Below are 14,429 nucleotides of genomic sequence, written 5' to 3'. Positions count from 1 at the left end.
AGTCCAAAAGGCATTCTCCTGTATGCAAATGTGCCAAAGGGGCAAGTAAAGGTTGTTTTCTCTTGATCCTCCGGAGCGATTGCAATTTGATTGTAACCTGAGTATCCATCCAGAAAACAATAATGTGAGTAACCTGCCAATCTCTCAAGCATTTGATCTATGAAAGGCATAGGAAAGTAATCTTTTCTAGTGCTAGAATTCAACTTCCTGTAATCGGTGCAAACACGCCAACTGGCCGTGGGCTTTGTGGGCACAAGCTCATTGTTTTCATTCCTCATCACAGTGATTCCCACCTTCTTAGGAACCACTTGAATAGCACTCACCCATTTGCTATCAGAAATGGGATATATGATCCCCACATCTAACAATTTCAACACCTCATTCCTAACAACTTCCTTCATGTGTGGGTTAAGTCTTCTTTGTGGCTCACGGGTTGACTTTGCCCCTTCCTCCAAAAGAATCCTATGCATGCACATGGTAGGGCTTATTCCCTTGATATCTGCAATAGACCAACCAAAAACCAATTTGAACTCTTTTAACACCCTAATTAGTTTATCTTCTTCATTTGGGGTGAGGTCAGAAGCTATGATAACTGGAAGAGTTTCAAATTCAGCTAGATATGCATATTTTAGATGTGGTGGAAGTGGTTTAAGTTCAAGTTTTGGTGCCTTAACAGTGGAAGGAGTTAGATGTGACATTGATGATTCTAAAGGCTCTAAAAGAGGTGAAACATTCAAAGGATACAATGCTAATGCTTCCAAGGCAGCTACTTCTTCCATGAGTGCATCTTCTTCATCAAACTCATCTTGAGATTGACTCAAAACAGTTTGTAATGGGTCATTCGATTGTGCCTGCAAGAACTTAGAGAATACAAGTGAATCAAGCACATCAATGGCATAACAATCAAGAGATGAAGAAGGATGAGCAAGAGATTCAAACACTTTGAATTGAACTGTCTCTCCTAACACTGTCATAGTGAGGAGTCCATTTTGCACATCAATGATGGTTTTGGCCGTGGCCATGAAAGGTCTCCCAAGTAATATAGGCAACTCACGATCATGTATAGGAGTTTCTTCCATGTCCAACACTACAAAATCTGCAGGCAAGATTAGTTTATCAACTTGAACTAGAATATCTTCTACTATACCTCTTGGATATTTCACGGATCTGTCTGCAAGTTGTAATGAAATGGTGGTGGCTTTCAAATCTCCCAAACCTAGTTGAAGGTACACTGAATAAGGCATTAAGTTGATGCTAGCACCCAAATCAAGCATTGCCTTCTCTACTTTCTTGTCCCCTATGGTGATGTTGATAGAGAAACTGCCTGGATCCTTGAGCTTTGGTGGAAGTTTTCTTTGCAAAACTGCACTCACATTCTCAGACACCACTACCTTCTCATGTGGTCCATACTTCCTTTTGTAGCTGTTTAACTCCTTAAAGAACTTCCCATATGCCGGCATGTTCCTAATGACATCAAGCAAAGGTAAGTTAACATTCACTTTGCTTAGTATATCAAAAATCTCTTTAAATGACTTATCCTGCTTGCTCTTGGCAAGTCTTCCAGGGAATGGTATTGGTGGAGTGTATGGTTTCTCGGCCTTGTGAAGATTTGGTGCTTCAAATGAGGAAGTAGCATGGCTTGGTTCCTCATTTGGTTTCTCATTGTCTCCTTGAGTAACACCTGCATTCACATGATCATATTCATTAGTAACTTCATTGCCAACTCTATTATCAATAACCTTACCTCTAAGTGTAGTGATTGCTTTGGCTTGCTCTTGGTTCCTTTGGAGTATCACGGGTTGGCTTGGAAACTTCCCAACCTCTCTTTGGTTCAAGGCATCTGCAATCTGCCCCAATTGTGTCTCCATTTTGGTTAGGGCTGCTGAATGTTGTTGGAAAGTGCTATTTGTGGAATGTTGGAATTGCAAGGTGTTTTGGGCTAACAATTTAACCGTATCCTCAAGGGTAGTGGCAGGTTTTGATTGGAAATTTTGGATTGGATTGTTGTTCTTCCATGAAAGGTTGGGATGATCTCTCCAACTCGGGTTATATGTATTGGAATACATATCATTCCTTGGTCTTTGATTGTAAGAATTCATGAGGTTCACTTGCTCTTGAACATACTCGGGATAAGCCTCCCTAGATGGACATTGATGAGTAGGGTGGTTTGGTAAGTTGCAAATGGCACACACTTCATTTGCTTTTGGCACCATATTGAGCACAGATTCAAGCTTCCTTTCTAGGTTAGCTACCTGCAACAAAAGCTCATGATTAGAACTTGTTTCATAGACTCCAACTTTCTTACCCCTTAAATCTTTGTGTTGAGCATTAGACCCCAACATCTCATAAATGTTATATGACTCTTGAGCATTCTTTTTCTTCAATGCTCCACCTGCTGCATTATCAACAGTTGATTGACAAGTTTGGGTTAGTCCATCATAGAAAATTTGCATTTGTAAGTGAAAAGGTAACCCATGGTGTGGACATTGGATCAAGAGGCCTTTAAAACGCTCCCAACACTCATTGAAAGGTTCTCCATCATCTTGTTTGAAGTTGAAGATTTGTCCCCTTAATGTGGCTGTCTTTTGAGTGGAAAAGAACTTCTCCAAGAACTTCTTAGCCACGGCATCCCATGTAGTGAGGGAACCTGGTGTTAGAGTCATCAACCAACTCTTGGCCCTATCTTTCAAGGTGTAAGGAAACACTCTCATCCTCAAATTTGCTTCACTTACTCCCTGCAAAGGTAAACCACTCACAACATTGTAAAACTCTTTAATATGAGCTAAAGGGTCTTCATTAGGTAAGCCATAAAATGAAGGAAACATATGGAAATGTGAAGATTTGAGATCATAGTTTCTAGCTTCTGTGGGCAGCAAGATGCATGAAGGTGAATTTGGTATGATTGGTTGAGCAAAGTCCTCCAAAGCTCGAAGCTCATCTTCATTGCCCGCCATCTCCTCTTCTCCTTCCCAATTAAATTGCTCAGATTCTTTACTTGTTGAACTAGGTGAATTCCCTTCCTCTTCCTCACGGATAATGGATGAACTTGATGGCACAAAGTTGTCCAAAGTGTGGCCCTTCAACCGTTCAATTCTTTGGCCTAACTCAACAAGTCTATTTGACATATACTACCTGAAATAAAATACACAAGTGTGAATGAAAATCAACTAGCAAACAACAATGAAATGAATAAAAATAAACTTAAAAACGTTTGAAAGGACTCAAGGGACTCAAAACAGATTCACAAGACTCAAAACAAGCTAAAAACTCTCAAAACTGCCTAAAAACACAAACTGGGCAGTTTTGACACTAAACTCAATTTTGGACGAAAATTAGGTTTGAGCTTGACTCAAAATGCTTCAAAACACAAGATAAGACAGATTCTAAGCCTAAAACTTAACAAAATATGGGGAGAAATTGTATTTGGACGAAATGCAATTAAATGGACATATTATAACGAAAGCAGATTGTAAAGCAAATTGATGTAAACCAATGGATAATGGAATGGCTAAGGGATTCTTTTCCACACATGAAATGTATGCAACTTAAATCAACTTCCAGTTATCAATTTGACAAGTTATGAACCTTGACACTAATAAAAAAAACAAACAAGCAAACAAGCAATTACAAGGGACTGAAATCAGTCCCCGGCAACGGCGCCATTTTTGTTGATGTATAATTCCTTCCTAATGCTAGAACATATTTAGTATAATGGCACAAGCAAGGGTGTCGAATCCGCAGGGACTAATTGGACCTATGTAAGTACTTGTTTTGCAAGAACTCTAAGAAATGAATCAAACTAAACAAACTAGGCAGATTTGGAAATGAATCAAACTAGTCTAAATAGACAGATTTGTTGTTGTAACTTGAAAGCATGAGAAAATGAAGTAAACACAAATAAATGAATCAACAACTAATGTAATAGGATAGTATCAATGGAAATGAAGCTAGGGATTCGGTTTCACCATTGCTCAACTAAGTCCATGTTTGTCAAGTTAGTTTGTACTCATTCATCTATCTATTTCTTGAGTTTGTTTCACTTGGATATGATCAACCATATGATGTGTGGATTTGATCAAATGTCTCTAATCATGAACCTAATTGTGATGTGCAACTTTGGTTCATAATCAAGATTATGTAATGTACAAGAAACTTTCATAGAACCAAAGGGAATAACTTGGCAGGATGTGTGCTAAACACTCCCTTCATTCATTCACATATCTACCAAGATTATGCATGATGTGTGTTCTAATCTTGGCTACACAACTTTGTGATTAATTCAAATGATGATCAAACATTAAAATCAACACACTAAGTCACCATTAAAACAGAAAATGAAATAAGAAATAGATGGACAAACTGAGCATTCTAACTTAATTACATGGCAAACTTTGCAAGGTTACATCGAATCCCTAGAGGAAGATTAGTTACACTTCATGTTTACAAAGGTTTAACATAAAAATAAATAACATGAGTGAACATAAGATTAAGAAGGAGAAACCCTTGGAGCAAAACTGATGTTGAAGTCCTTGAAGAGTTCCTTGGTGTTGCTTCTCCAAATGTGGTGCGGATGAAGGTAGAATGGCTTGGTTGAATGGTTTCTGCCCTTGGGACAGAAAATGGACAGAGAATGGAGTGAAATGGGAGAGGTTATGGGTGTGTAATGGACTGGTTGAAGAAGAAAACTTGCGGATGGAAGAGAATGTGTAATGGAATAAAATGTAGATAGTTTTCTGTGAATGGGAGAGAATGTCGAATGCAATGGAATGGAGAGAATGTGTAATCAATAATGCACAGAAGTGGAGCAAATAGGGTGTGTGTAATGGAATCCAATCCGAGAGAGAGAGTGAGTGAGTCCCTTAGTTCATTTCTGAAAATGGTTAATGATGGAAAAACAATCAGAATCCATGTGAAAGCTGACATGATCCATGTGAAAGGAATGCTGAAAAGGGTGTGAATGTGCACGGTATGGGCATGAGGGATTTGGAATCGCATGAAATGGTTGGATGAGTGGATTTCTGGCGTGATACCTGCAAAGCATGGACATGATCTGCAGGTATGTGGTTTATTTTATTCAAGACACATGTGGAATGTCTGCAAGCATGAAGTGGGTAACCTGAAATTGGTTATAATAATCTGGAAATGGTATGGAAGTGCACGGGATGGACATGAAGGATTAGGAAATGCAAAGGTGATCTGTTTAGGTGTTGGGAATGCATAAGAGAGCTGGGAATGCATGTGTTTCTGAGGTGGTGGACGCACGGCATGGGCAATGTCCAAGCATGTGGCTATTTTAATTGACTCATGCATGTGGATTTCTGCAAGGCTGAATTGTTTGTACAAATTCTGGAAAGGTGAAGAAAGCACACGGCATGGAATGATGGAATGAGTGAATTTCTGGAATAAAGGATGCAAGGAGTGGTTTGTTTAATCACAATGCATGTGAATTTCTGCAAAGATGAAGTGGAGAAAGATAATGGAGTGTAAGGTCAGATTGTGAGTCATGCATGTGAGGGATGTTTTGGGTGTTAAAGGGAGGTGGACAAGTAGTGGAATGCACAATCTGACTTGGTGCTAGAAGTGCATAAAATGATGGGATGATATGGGAACACACGGCCAAGGTTGTGACATGCATGTGAATGCATGTTTTGGTGTTGGAACCACATAGCTGACTTCAATGATTTTGCCTTCCCATTGATCCAAATTCACACTTGGCTGCACACTAACACCAAATAATGTAAAATGCAACTATTTTAATCCAAAACAATCACAAAGAAGCCAAATAAGGAAGATATAAATGTATGCAAAATGTGACTTATCATTAGGCAATGACTCAAGGGCAGCAACTAACTCAATGAATTCCTCCCTAGGAGGCACGGCATGCACTAGAGCATGTGTGTCGTGGGTTAGCAAAAGTTCCCCTCCTTTGGTTTTGAGTTCCATGCCTCTTGTAATGACATTTTCAAGTGCATCGACGTTCAACTCTTCAAGGTATCCCTGCGCGAAAGAGTCAACTATATCAATGGAGAAACATGAATGATCCTCACTAGGATACTTAATAGAATCAGAAAGATTAAAATTAACAACTTCCCCATCAAATTCCATGGACAAAGTTCCATTAAACACATTAATCTTCGTCCGAGCCGTCTTCATGAATGGCCGTCCAAGGAGGATTGGCAACGAAGGGGCATGGTCAGATTCATCCATCTCGAGCACATAGAAATCCGCCGGAAAGATTAAATGATTGACCTGCACTAACACATCTTCCAAAACTCCCTTTGGATAGGCATTAGATCTATCGGCCAATTGTATGATCACACCATCATTTTTCAATACTCCTAGGTTCATAGATGCATAAATTGAATATGGCATGACATTTATAGAGGCACCTAGGTCTAGCATGGCAGAGTCAAAACGAGTGTTACCTATGACACAAGGAATGGTAAAACTACCTGGATCTTTGTATTTGGGGGGTAGCTTGCGTTGCAAGATGGTGGAGACATTTTCACCTACCTTTACCACCTCTTTGGTCGACATCCTCTTCTTAGTGGTGCAAAGCTCCTTTAAAAACTTGGCGTATCTCGGGACTTGCTTAATTGCATCCAAGAGGGGTATGTTAACTTGAACTTTCCTAAATGTCTCAAGGATGTCCTTCTCGGCTTCTTCTTTCTTTGTTTGCATGAACCTACTAGGAAAAGGCACATTCGAAGGAAAAACATTAGTAGGAACCGAATTTGACACATTCTTACCCTTTTTGGACAAATTAGACAGTTTGGGGTCACTAGAAACTTGCGGCAAAGGTGTTTTCACCTTTGCCGTGGGTTGGCTTGCTTCCTCCTCTTCAAATCTCAGTTTTTCATCCTCTTTGGAACCTGATGGTGATGGTGTAGGACCTGCCCCAACTTCTTTTCCACTTCTCAAGAGTATGGCCTTTGCACTTTCGAAGCTTCCCTTTGGGTTTGGAATGGTAGAACTAGGAAGTTGGCCTTGGTCACGAAACTTCCCTACAAAATCTGCAATCTGCCTAATTTGTTTCTCCAATTGATCCACCCTCTTGTCTTGGTTTTGCATGGCTTTGGCTTGATTCTCTTGCCCCTGAGACAAATTAGTTAGTAACTTAAGAAGTGTATCATTGTCTAGGGATGTACCTGAAGCATTTGGGGCAGATTGTTGTGGAACATGTGTTGGTGCGTATGGCTTAGTGAAGAAACCCGGGGGTTGTTGTCTAAAGCCTCCTTGTTGTGGTGGTTGTTGGGGCTCCCTCCACTTGAAGTTTGGGTGGTCTCTCCAACCTGGATTATATGTGTTAGAATATGGATCGTTCCTTGGTTGGTTTTGGCCTTGAAATCCAATTGCATTTGCGCTTTCCCATCCACCATTTTCAATTAGTTGTGGGCACTTCTCAGAATCATGTCCTTGGATAGAACACACTCCGCATACAATTGGTCCTTGCACCTTCATTCCTTCGGCCATCTGAGACACAATGGAAGTAAGATTAGCTAATTGTGAATGAATGTCGGGTGTGGAACTTACCTCATGAACTTGCTGCCGTGGGGGTCCTCTTTGGCCTACTCCTTCGTATTGTTGAGCGTTCAACGCTCGATTAGCAATTAAGACCTTGGCAGCTATGGGTGTCTTGTCCACCAATGCTCCACCCGCCGAGGCATCGAGCATTTGACGTTCAATTGGTAGGAGCCCCTCGTAGAAGTATTGTAGAAGTAACTCCTCCTTCATCTGATGCTGTGGACAAGAAGCAACAAGTGATTTAAAACGTTCATAATATGTAGCAAAAGATTCACCTTCATCTTGCTGAATTCCACTTATCCTTTTACGTAGAAAGATGATTCGAGAAGTTGGGAAAAACTTCTCCTGAAATGCCCTCTTCATACTCTCCCATGATGTGACGGTTCCGGGAGCTAATTCATACAACCAATCTTTGGCTTTGTCCATTAAAGAGAATGGAAAAGCCTTCATCTTCAAAATACTTCCATCGACGTTGACAGGAGTCATGCTTGAACACACCACTTCGAATTCTTTCAGATTCTTGTTCGGATCCTCCATGGACAACCTATGGTATTTTGGAATATGGTGGAGCAAACTTGACTTCAACTCGAACTCTTCGGTTTTACCTTGGGCAGGCGTGGGATATTGGATACACAAAGGTGTGGCATTATCCAATCCCGAAGCAGACAGCTCCTTGAGTGTCCGGTTGTCCACGGCCATACCTTGTGTTTCTTCAAAAATCCTTGTCGTGGCCTCTTCTTCCTCTTCTAGAACTTGTTCTTCAAGGTCAGGTTCCGGGCTTGGTGGATTTGATTCGTGTTGCTTCCTCTTTCGTCTCAAAGTCTTCTCGAAATCGCTGTCAAAGTCCAAGATATGCTCACGAATCGGTTGAGAACTCCGAGTCATACACTAGTACCTAAAACAAGAAAAACAAAACAAGGTCAGAAACTTTAACAAACTAAAAGAAACAGAAAGTTAAACAATCCAAGGGATTAGCAAAGTTGCTAATCCCCGGCAACGACGCCAAAAATTTGATGCGAAATACATAAGCACACAAATTAAAACCCTCTTTTGACAATTCTAGTATATGTATAAGTAGGGATCGTTCTAAACCGGCGATTAGGAGGGATTGCTAAATCACTTGAAAACCGACTCAAAAACGTAAAACAAAGGTTAAAACACTAAACTAATCTCAAAGAATGCAAAACTAAACACTAAAACACTAAAACAAACCAAAAGACTCAAAACAACAACAAAACACTCAAAACTGCCTTAAAAACACAATTTGGGCAGTTTTGAACACCTAACACTAATTTGGACGAATTTGGGTTATAACTTGAATCAAAACACTTAGAAACACAAACTAAGACACCTTCTAACTAAATTGAAACACTAAAGTAAAGGGGGATTTAGTTTTGACGAAATTAAAACAAAGAAAACAAATTGTAATAAAAACAGATTGTAAAAACGAATTTGATGAAAATATGGATGGAATGCTAGCTAGATGGTTCTTCTCCACACATGTCACACTTGCATACAAGATAATTTTCAGTTGGTCTTTCGATGAATCATGAAACTCAACACCCCGGGTTAATTAGGTTCGCTTAAATTAACCTTCAAGTTCTCCTTAAGTTAATGAATTGGATGGGAAAACGCATACAACAATTCAAAACATTCTCCAAAAGTCCTTTACGTGAAAAGCACAATAAAGATACAATCAAAGATCATTAAGCAACATGAAAACTATAACTGTTGACGAGGCATTCGTTACTATGATGAGCATGAAACTAGTGCCAAGAATTCATTTAACGCGATCGTTTATAAGCGACCTCCACAACTTGTGAATATAAGTTTGTAACTATTAGGTGAAACTCCCTTATATTCTAGCATCATATTCATGCATGAAAACTAAGCGTGCACTCTCAATAAACATGCACGAATAAGCTATCAATCAAGCAGTTAAACAAATTGAATCCACAACTCATGAAATTCCAACTGAAGGTAATCAATTTATATTGCAAGCATATACATGGTTTTGAATCACCCCCTAGCTAACTAGGTGTTTAGCCTCTCATGTTCACAGAAAGAGAAACAAAATTGAAATTAAACAAAGAGAACAAAAGATTGATTACACCTAGAACGCCCAATGATTCCACTTTGAATTTCTGCACGTTCAAGCTCCTCTTTCTTCTTCTCCTTGCTGCGGCATAGAGGTTTTAGGGGATTTTGGATGTGATTTTGGTTTTTGGAAGGGATTTAGGATGGTATGGTGGTGCGGCAAGGGTTGTGGAAGGTGGCTGCAATGGATGGAAGGTGTATGGAGGTGTAGAATGGTGGCTGGGATGGATGGAAGGCTGCGGAAGAGAGGTGGAAGGGGGATGGTGGCTGCGGCAAAGAGAGGGAATGATGAATGAATGATCTAGGGTTCGGCTAAAGTCCAAATATATAAAGGGTTTTCAGAAATTAAAACCCTAGCTTATTTTGGTTAACTAAAATTAAGTCAAAGGCTTCTAGAATTAGGAAATCAAATCAGAAATTAAAAGGAAAGTGGCTAAAATATGCGGCTAGGGTTTTAATTTGAAAGGGGAATGTGTTTAAGTGCAGAAAAATAGGAATTGAGGACCCCCCTTGCACGGCAAGGGATGGGGAGAAAGGGAAAGGTGCGGCAAAGGTCCCTAAGGGGTCTAGGGCCTTTGTTTTGTGTCCTAAATTGCCTACAAGGCCTTCAAAGTGGCTGGAAAATAAGGTCTTTTAAGATTAGGAAAGGTTACCAAAATGGGAAACCTTGGCTTAACTTTCCTACTTCAAGTAGGAATCCTTGTTGGAGTAGGAATCCTTGTTCTTCTAGGAATCCTCATGTGAGTAGGAATCCATCTTTAATTAGGAATTCATATTTCTTCAAGTCTTCAACTCATTCATTCCTCTTTTGCTCCAAAAGATTCCAATTTGCATCTTCTTGCACACTTTGGCTTTATAATCTGAAAACACACAAAAGTGACTTAAAACACTAAAATAACTAAGGAAACACAACATAAATGCACAAGAACAAGCCAATTAAGTCACATAAATATGCTCCTATCAAATTCTATTCTCCTTTGTTTTGTTATGAATATGAGAGGCTAAACTCGTTTTAGCCTAGGGATGCTTTGAAACCATGATTACGTTTATAATATGAGTTGATAAATTCCAGTTGTCATTTCATAAATTGTGAATGCAATTTACTTAACCGTTTGATGGATAACTTATTCTTGTATGTTGATTAGGGAGGCCTACTTAATTTGCATGCTTGAATTTGGTGCTAGAATATAAGGGTGTTTCACATAATCGTTACAAACTTATATTCACAAGTAGTGACGGTTGTTTTCACAATCATGTTCAGTAAATTCCTAGCATGAGTATCATGATGTCATAGTTACAAGTGTTTTGTCAATACTTATGATTTCCATTGAACGTAATGATCTTTGATTGTATCTCTATTATGATGTCATGTAGGGGACTTTTGAAGAATGCTTTGGGTTGTCGTATTCATCCAATCCAATAACTTAAGGGAAATCTGAGGGTTAATTAGTGATGTCACGGTTAATATGGGGTGTTGAGGTTCATGGTTTATCGGAAAAGCAATGGAAATCAACTTATGTTTGAATGTATCATGTGTGGAGAAGTATCCCTTGGCTAGTTCATCATCCTTTGGTTTTTCTTAAATTCGTCCAAAAATCTGTTTTAAAGTTTTAAGTTACTTGTTTTTCTTTTCAATTCGTCCAAAATCAAATCCCCTTTTCTTACTTGTTCTAAATCTGTCCAAAAGTGTCTTTTTAAGTCTTTTGAGTCAAAACTAATTATATTTTTGTCCAAATTGAGTCTTAGAGTCTAAATTAAGTCTTTTTGATTGTTTTGAGTTGTTTTAAGTCTTTAAAGATTGTTTTGAGTCATACAAGTTTAGTTAGAGTCTTTTGAGTGTGTTTAAGTGTTTTAAAGCATATTTTTACATCTTTGAGTCGATTCCCATTAGATTAGCAATCCCTCCTAATCCCCGGCCTAGAACGATCCCTACTTATATCTATACTACAATTGTCAAAAAGAGGGTTTAATTTGTGTGCTATTATATATCACATCAAATTTTTCCCAATTCAAAACAAGGTTAGTTTCCATGCATCTTTTCAAGATTAAAATAAGATTATGCAAACAATCGTCAAATGAGTCTCCAAACACACTAAAATCGTCCATAAATACTTCGATTATTTTCTCAACATAATCCGAGAATATACTTACCATGCATCGTTGGAAAGTGGCCGATGCATTGCATAAACCAAATGGCATACGACGATATGCAAAAGTACCAAATGGACAAGTAAAGGTGGTCCTTTCTTGATCATCCGGCGCTATGACAATTTGATTATAACCAGAATAACCATCAAGAAAGCAATAAAAAGAATGACCGGCTAACCTTTCAAGCATTTGATCGATGAATGGCAAGGGGAAGTGATCTTTCCTTGTTGCGGCATTTAGCTTCCTATAGTCAATGCACACTCTCCAACCGGTTTGAATGCGTGGAGCCACAAGTTCATCTTCTTCATTCTTCACTACCGTGACTCCGGACTTCTTGGGAACTACTTGGACCGGTGAAACCCAACAACTATCCGAGATAGGATAGATGACGCCACAATCAAGTAATTTGATGATTTCCTTCTTCACCACTTCCATCATTGGTGGGTTGAGTCAATTTTAAAACAACTCTTTTTGTTTTTTTCAAAACTGTTTTGCAATTTTTTCTTGTAAATTTTCGGATTTTCTCATCAAAAGACATAAAAACACTTCAAAACACTCTAAAAACACTTAAAAACAGTGAGAACAACATTATAAGTGATAGGTGAAAAAATCCCACGAAAATCATGTGAAAACATGCAAAAACAACTTGTTCAACCCCCCCCCCCCCCCCCCACACTTAAATCAAACATTGTCCTCAATGTTTCAAACAAAGACTCACATTCACACAAACATTATAAACTAACTAACATGACAGAATAAAAATAATAAAGAGATAGAGATTGAGGAACGCAAGTCTGATTTTGTGGCATGAATTAGTGAATGGCCCAAATCCTCTCTAGTTGAATGCATGGGTTGCCTCCCAAGAAGCGCTTGCTTTAACGTCGTGCAGCCGGACGAACATTCTTCTTATCCTCAATGGGAACCCACGGCATGGAGGTTGATGTCCTCCACAACCTGCCCTTCAACATTTGCATAATAGGGCTTCAAACGATGCCCATTCACCTTGAATTCTTGGCCATTCCTCAAGCTTTAGATTTGAACTGCGCCATATGGAAAAACATTAGTAACAACAAAAGGTCCAATCCACTTGGAACGTAACTTACCAGGGAATAAACGAAGGCGAGAATTAAAAAGTAAAACTTTTTGCCCTATGGAGAATGTTTTGCATCGGATCATCTTGTCATGGAAAGCTTTGGTCTTTTCCTTGTAAATGCAAGCATTCTCATATGCTTCATGTCTAAGCTCCTCAAGTTCATTCAATTTCAACTTTCTATGCATTCCAGCCGCATCTAGGTCCATGTTGAAGGTCTTGATTGGCCAATGAGCCTTGTGTTCTAGCTCCACGGGGAGATGACATGGCTTGCCATATACTAGCCTAAAAGGGGACATGCCTATGGGTGTCTTGTAAGCCGTTCTATAAGCCCATAATGCATCCTCTAAATGCACACTCCAATCTTTTCTTGTTGGTCCAACGGTCTTCTCCAAGATTTGCTTGATTTCTCTATTGGACACCTCGGCTTGGCCATTGGTTTGGGGATGGTAAGGTGTTGAAACCTTATGTGTGACTTGATACTTCTTGAGCAAGGCCTCTATGGTACGATTACAAAAGTGAGAGCCGCCATCACTAATAAGCACTCTAGGCATCCCAAATCTAGCAAAAATGTTAGCCTTTATAAAATCTGCAACAACTCTAGAATCATTAGTCCGGGTGGCCTTGGCTTCCACCCATTTGGAAACATAATCCATCGCAAGCAAAATATATGTAAAACCAAACGAAGATGGGAAAGGGCCCATGAAATCAATGCCCCAAACATCAAAAATTTCAACATTAAAGATGGGTGTTTGCGGCATTTGGTCCCTTGCACCTATATTTCCCATTCGTTGACAATGATCACAAGTTAAACAAAAAGTTCTAGCATCTTTAAAGATTGTAGGCCAATAAAAACCACATTCTAACACTTTAAGGGCAGTGCATTGTGTGCCAAAATGTCCACCACATGCATAAGTATGACAAAAGGTTAGAATCGAATTAAACTCACAATCATGCACACAACGACGCACAATCTGATCTGCACAAAACTTCCACAAATATGGGTCATCCCATACATAAAACCGTGCCTCTTTCTGTAGTTTATCAAGTTGGTGCCTAGCTAGGGTACTTGGAACACGTTTTGACACCAAAAATTTGACCAAATCGGCATACTAAGGTTCACATACCTTAATGGACAGCAATTGCTCATCTGGGAATGTCTCTTGGATGGGTAAAGAGTCCTCATTGCACACCAAACGACTTAGGTGGTCAGCAACCACGTTCTCACTCCCTTTCTTGTCTCGAATTTCAATGTCAAACTCTTGGAGAAGAAGCATCCATCGAATGAGCCTTGGTTTGGCCTCCTTTTTGGTGAATAAGTACCTTAGAGCTGCATGGTCAGAATATACAATCACTTTAGTACCAAGTAAATATGAACGAAACTTATCTAAAGCAAACACAATGGCAAGAAGTTCTTTTTCAGTGGTAGAGTAATTTAATTGAGCATCATTTAAGGTCCGGGAAGCATAATATATGACGTGTGGTTGCTTGAAGTGAAATATATAAGCACACAAATTAAAACCCTCTTTTGACAATTGTAGTATATGTATAAGTAGGGATCGTTCTAAAC

The 14,429-nt window shown here is 39.2% G+C and overlaps 1 non-coding gene across 1 annotated transcript; it reads left to right on the top strand.

Annotated features, from left to right (window-relative positions):
- Positions 1–2,469: 2,469 nt before the first annotated feature.
- LOC148695072 (small nucleolar RNA R71) lies at positions 2,470–2,580 on the top strand. Its single transcript, XR_015966103.1, has one exon. It is a non-coding gene; the product is annotated as a small nucleolar RNA R71 (small nucleolar RNA).
- Positions 2,581–14,429: the final 11,849 nt, after the last annotated feature.

The sequence above is a fragment of the Pyrus communis genome, chromosome 8 (assembly GCF_041283825.1).
Source record: "Pyrus communis isolate YQ-2024b chromosome 8, ASM4128382v1, whole genome shotgun sequence".
Classification (NCBI taxonomy): Eukaryota; Viridiplantae; Streptophyta; class Magnoliopsida; order Rosales; family Rosaceae; genus Pyrus; species Pyrus communis.
Note: the sequence above shows the minus strand (reverse complement) of the source record. Positions and strands in the feature narration are given on the sequence as shown.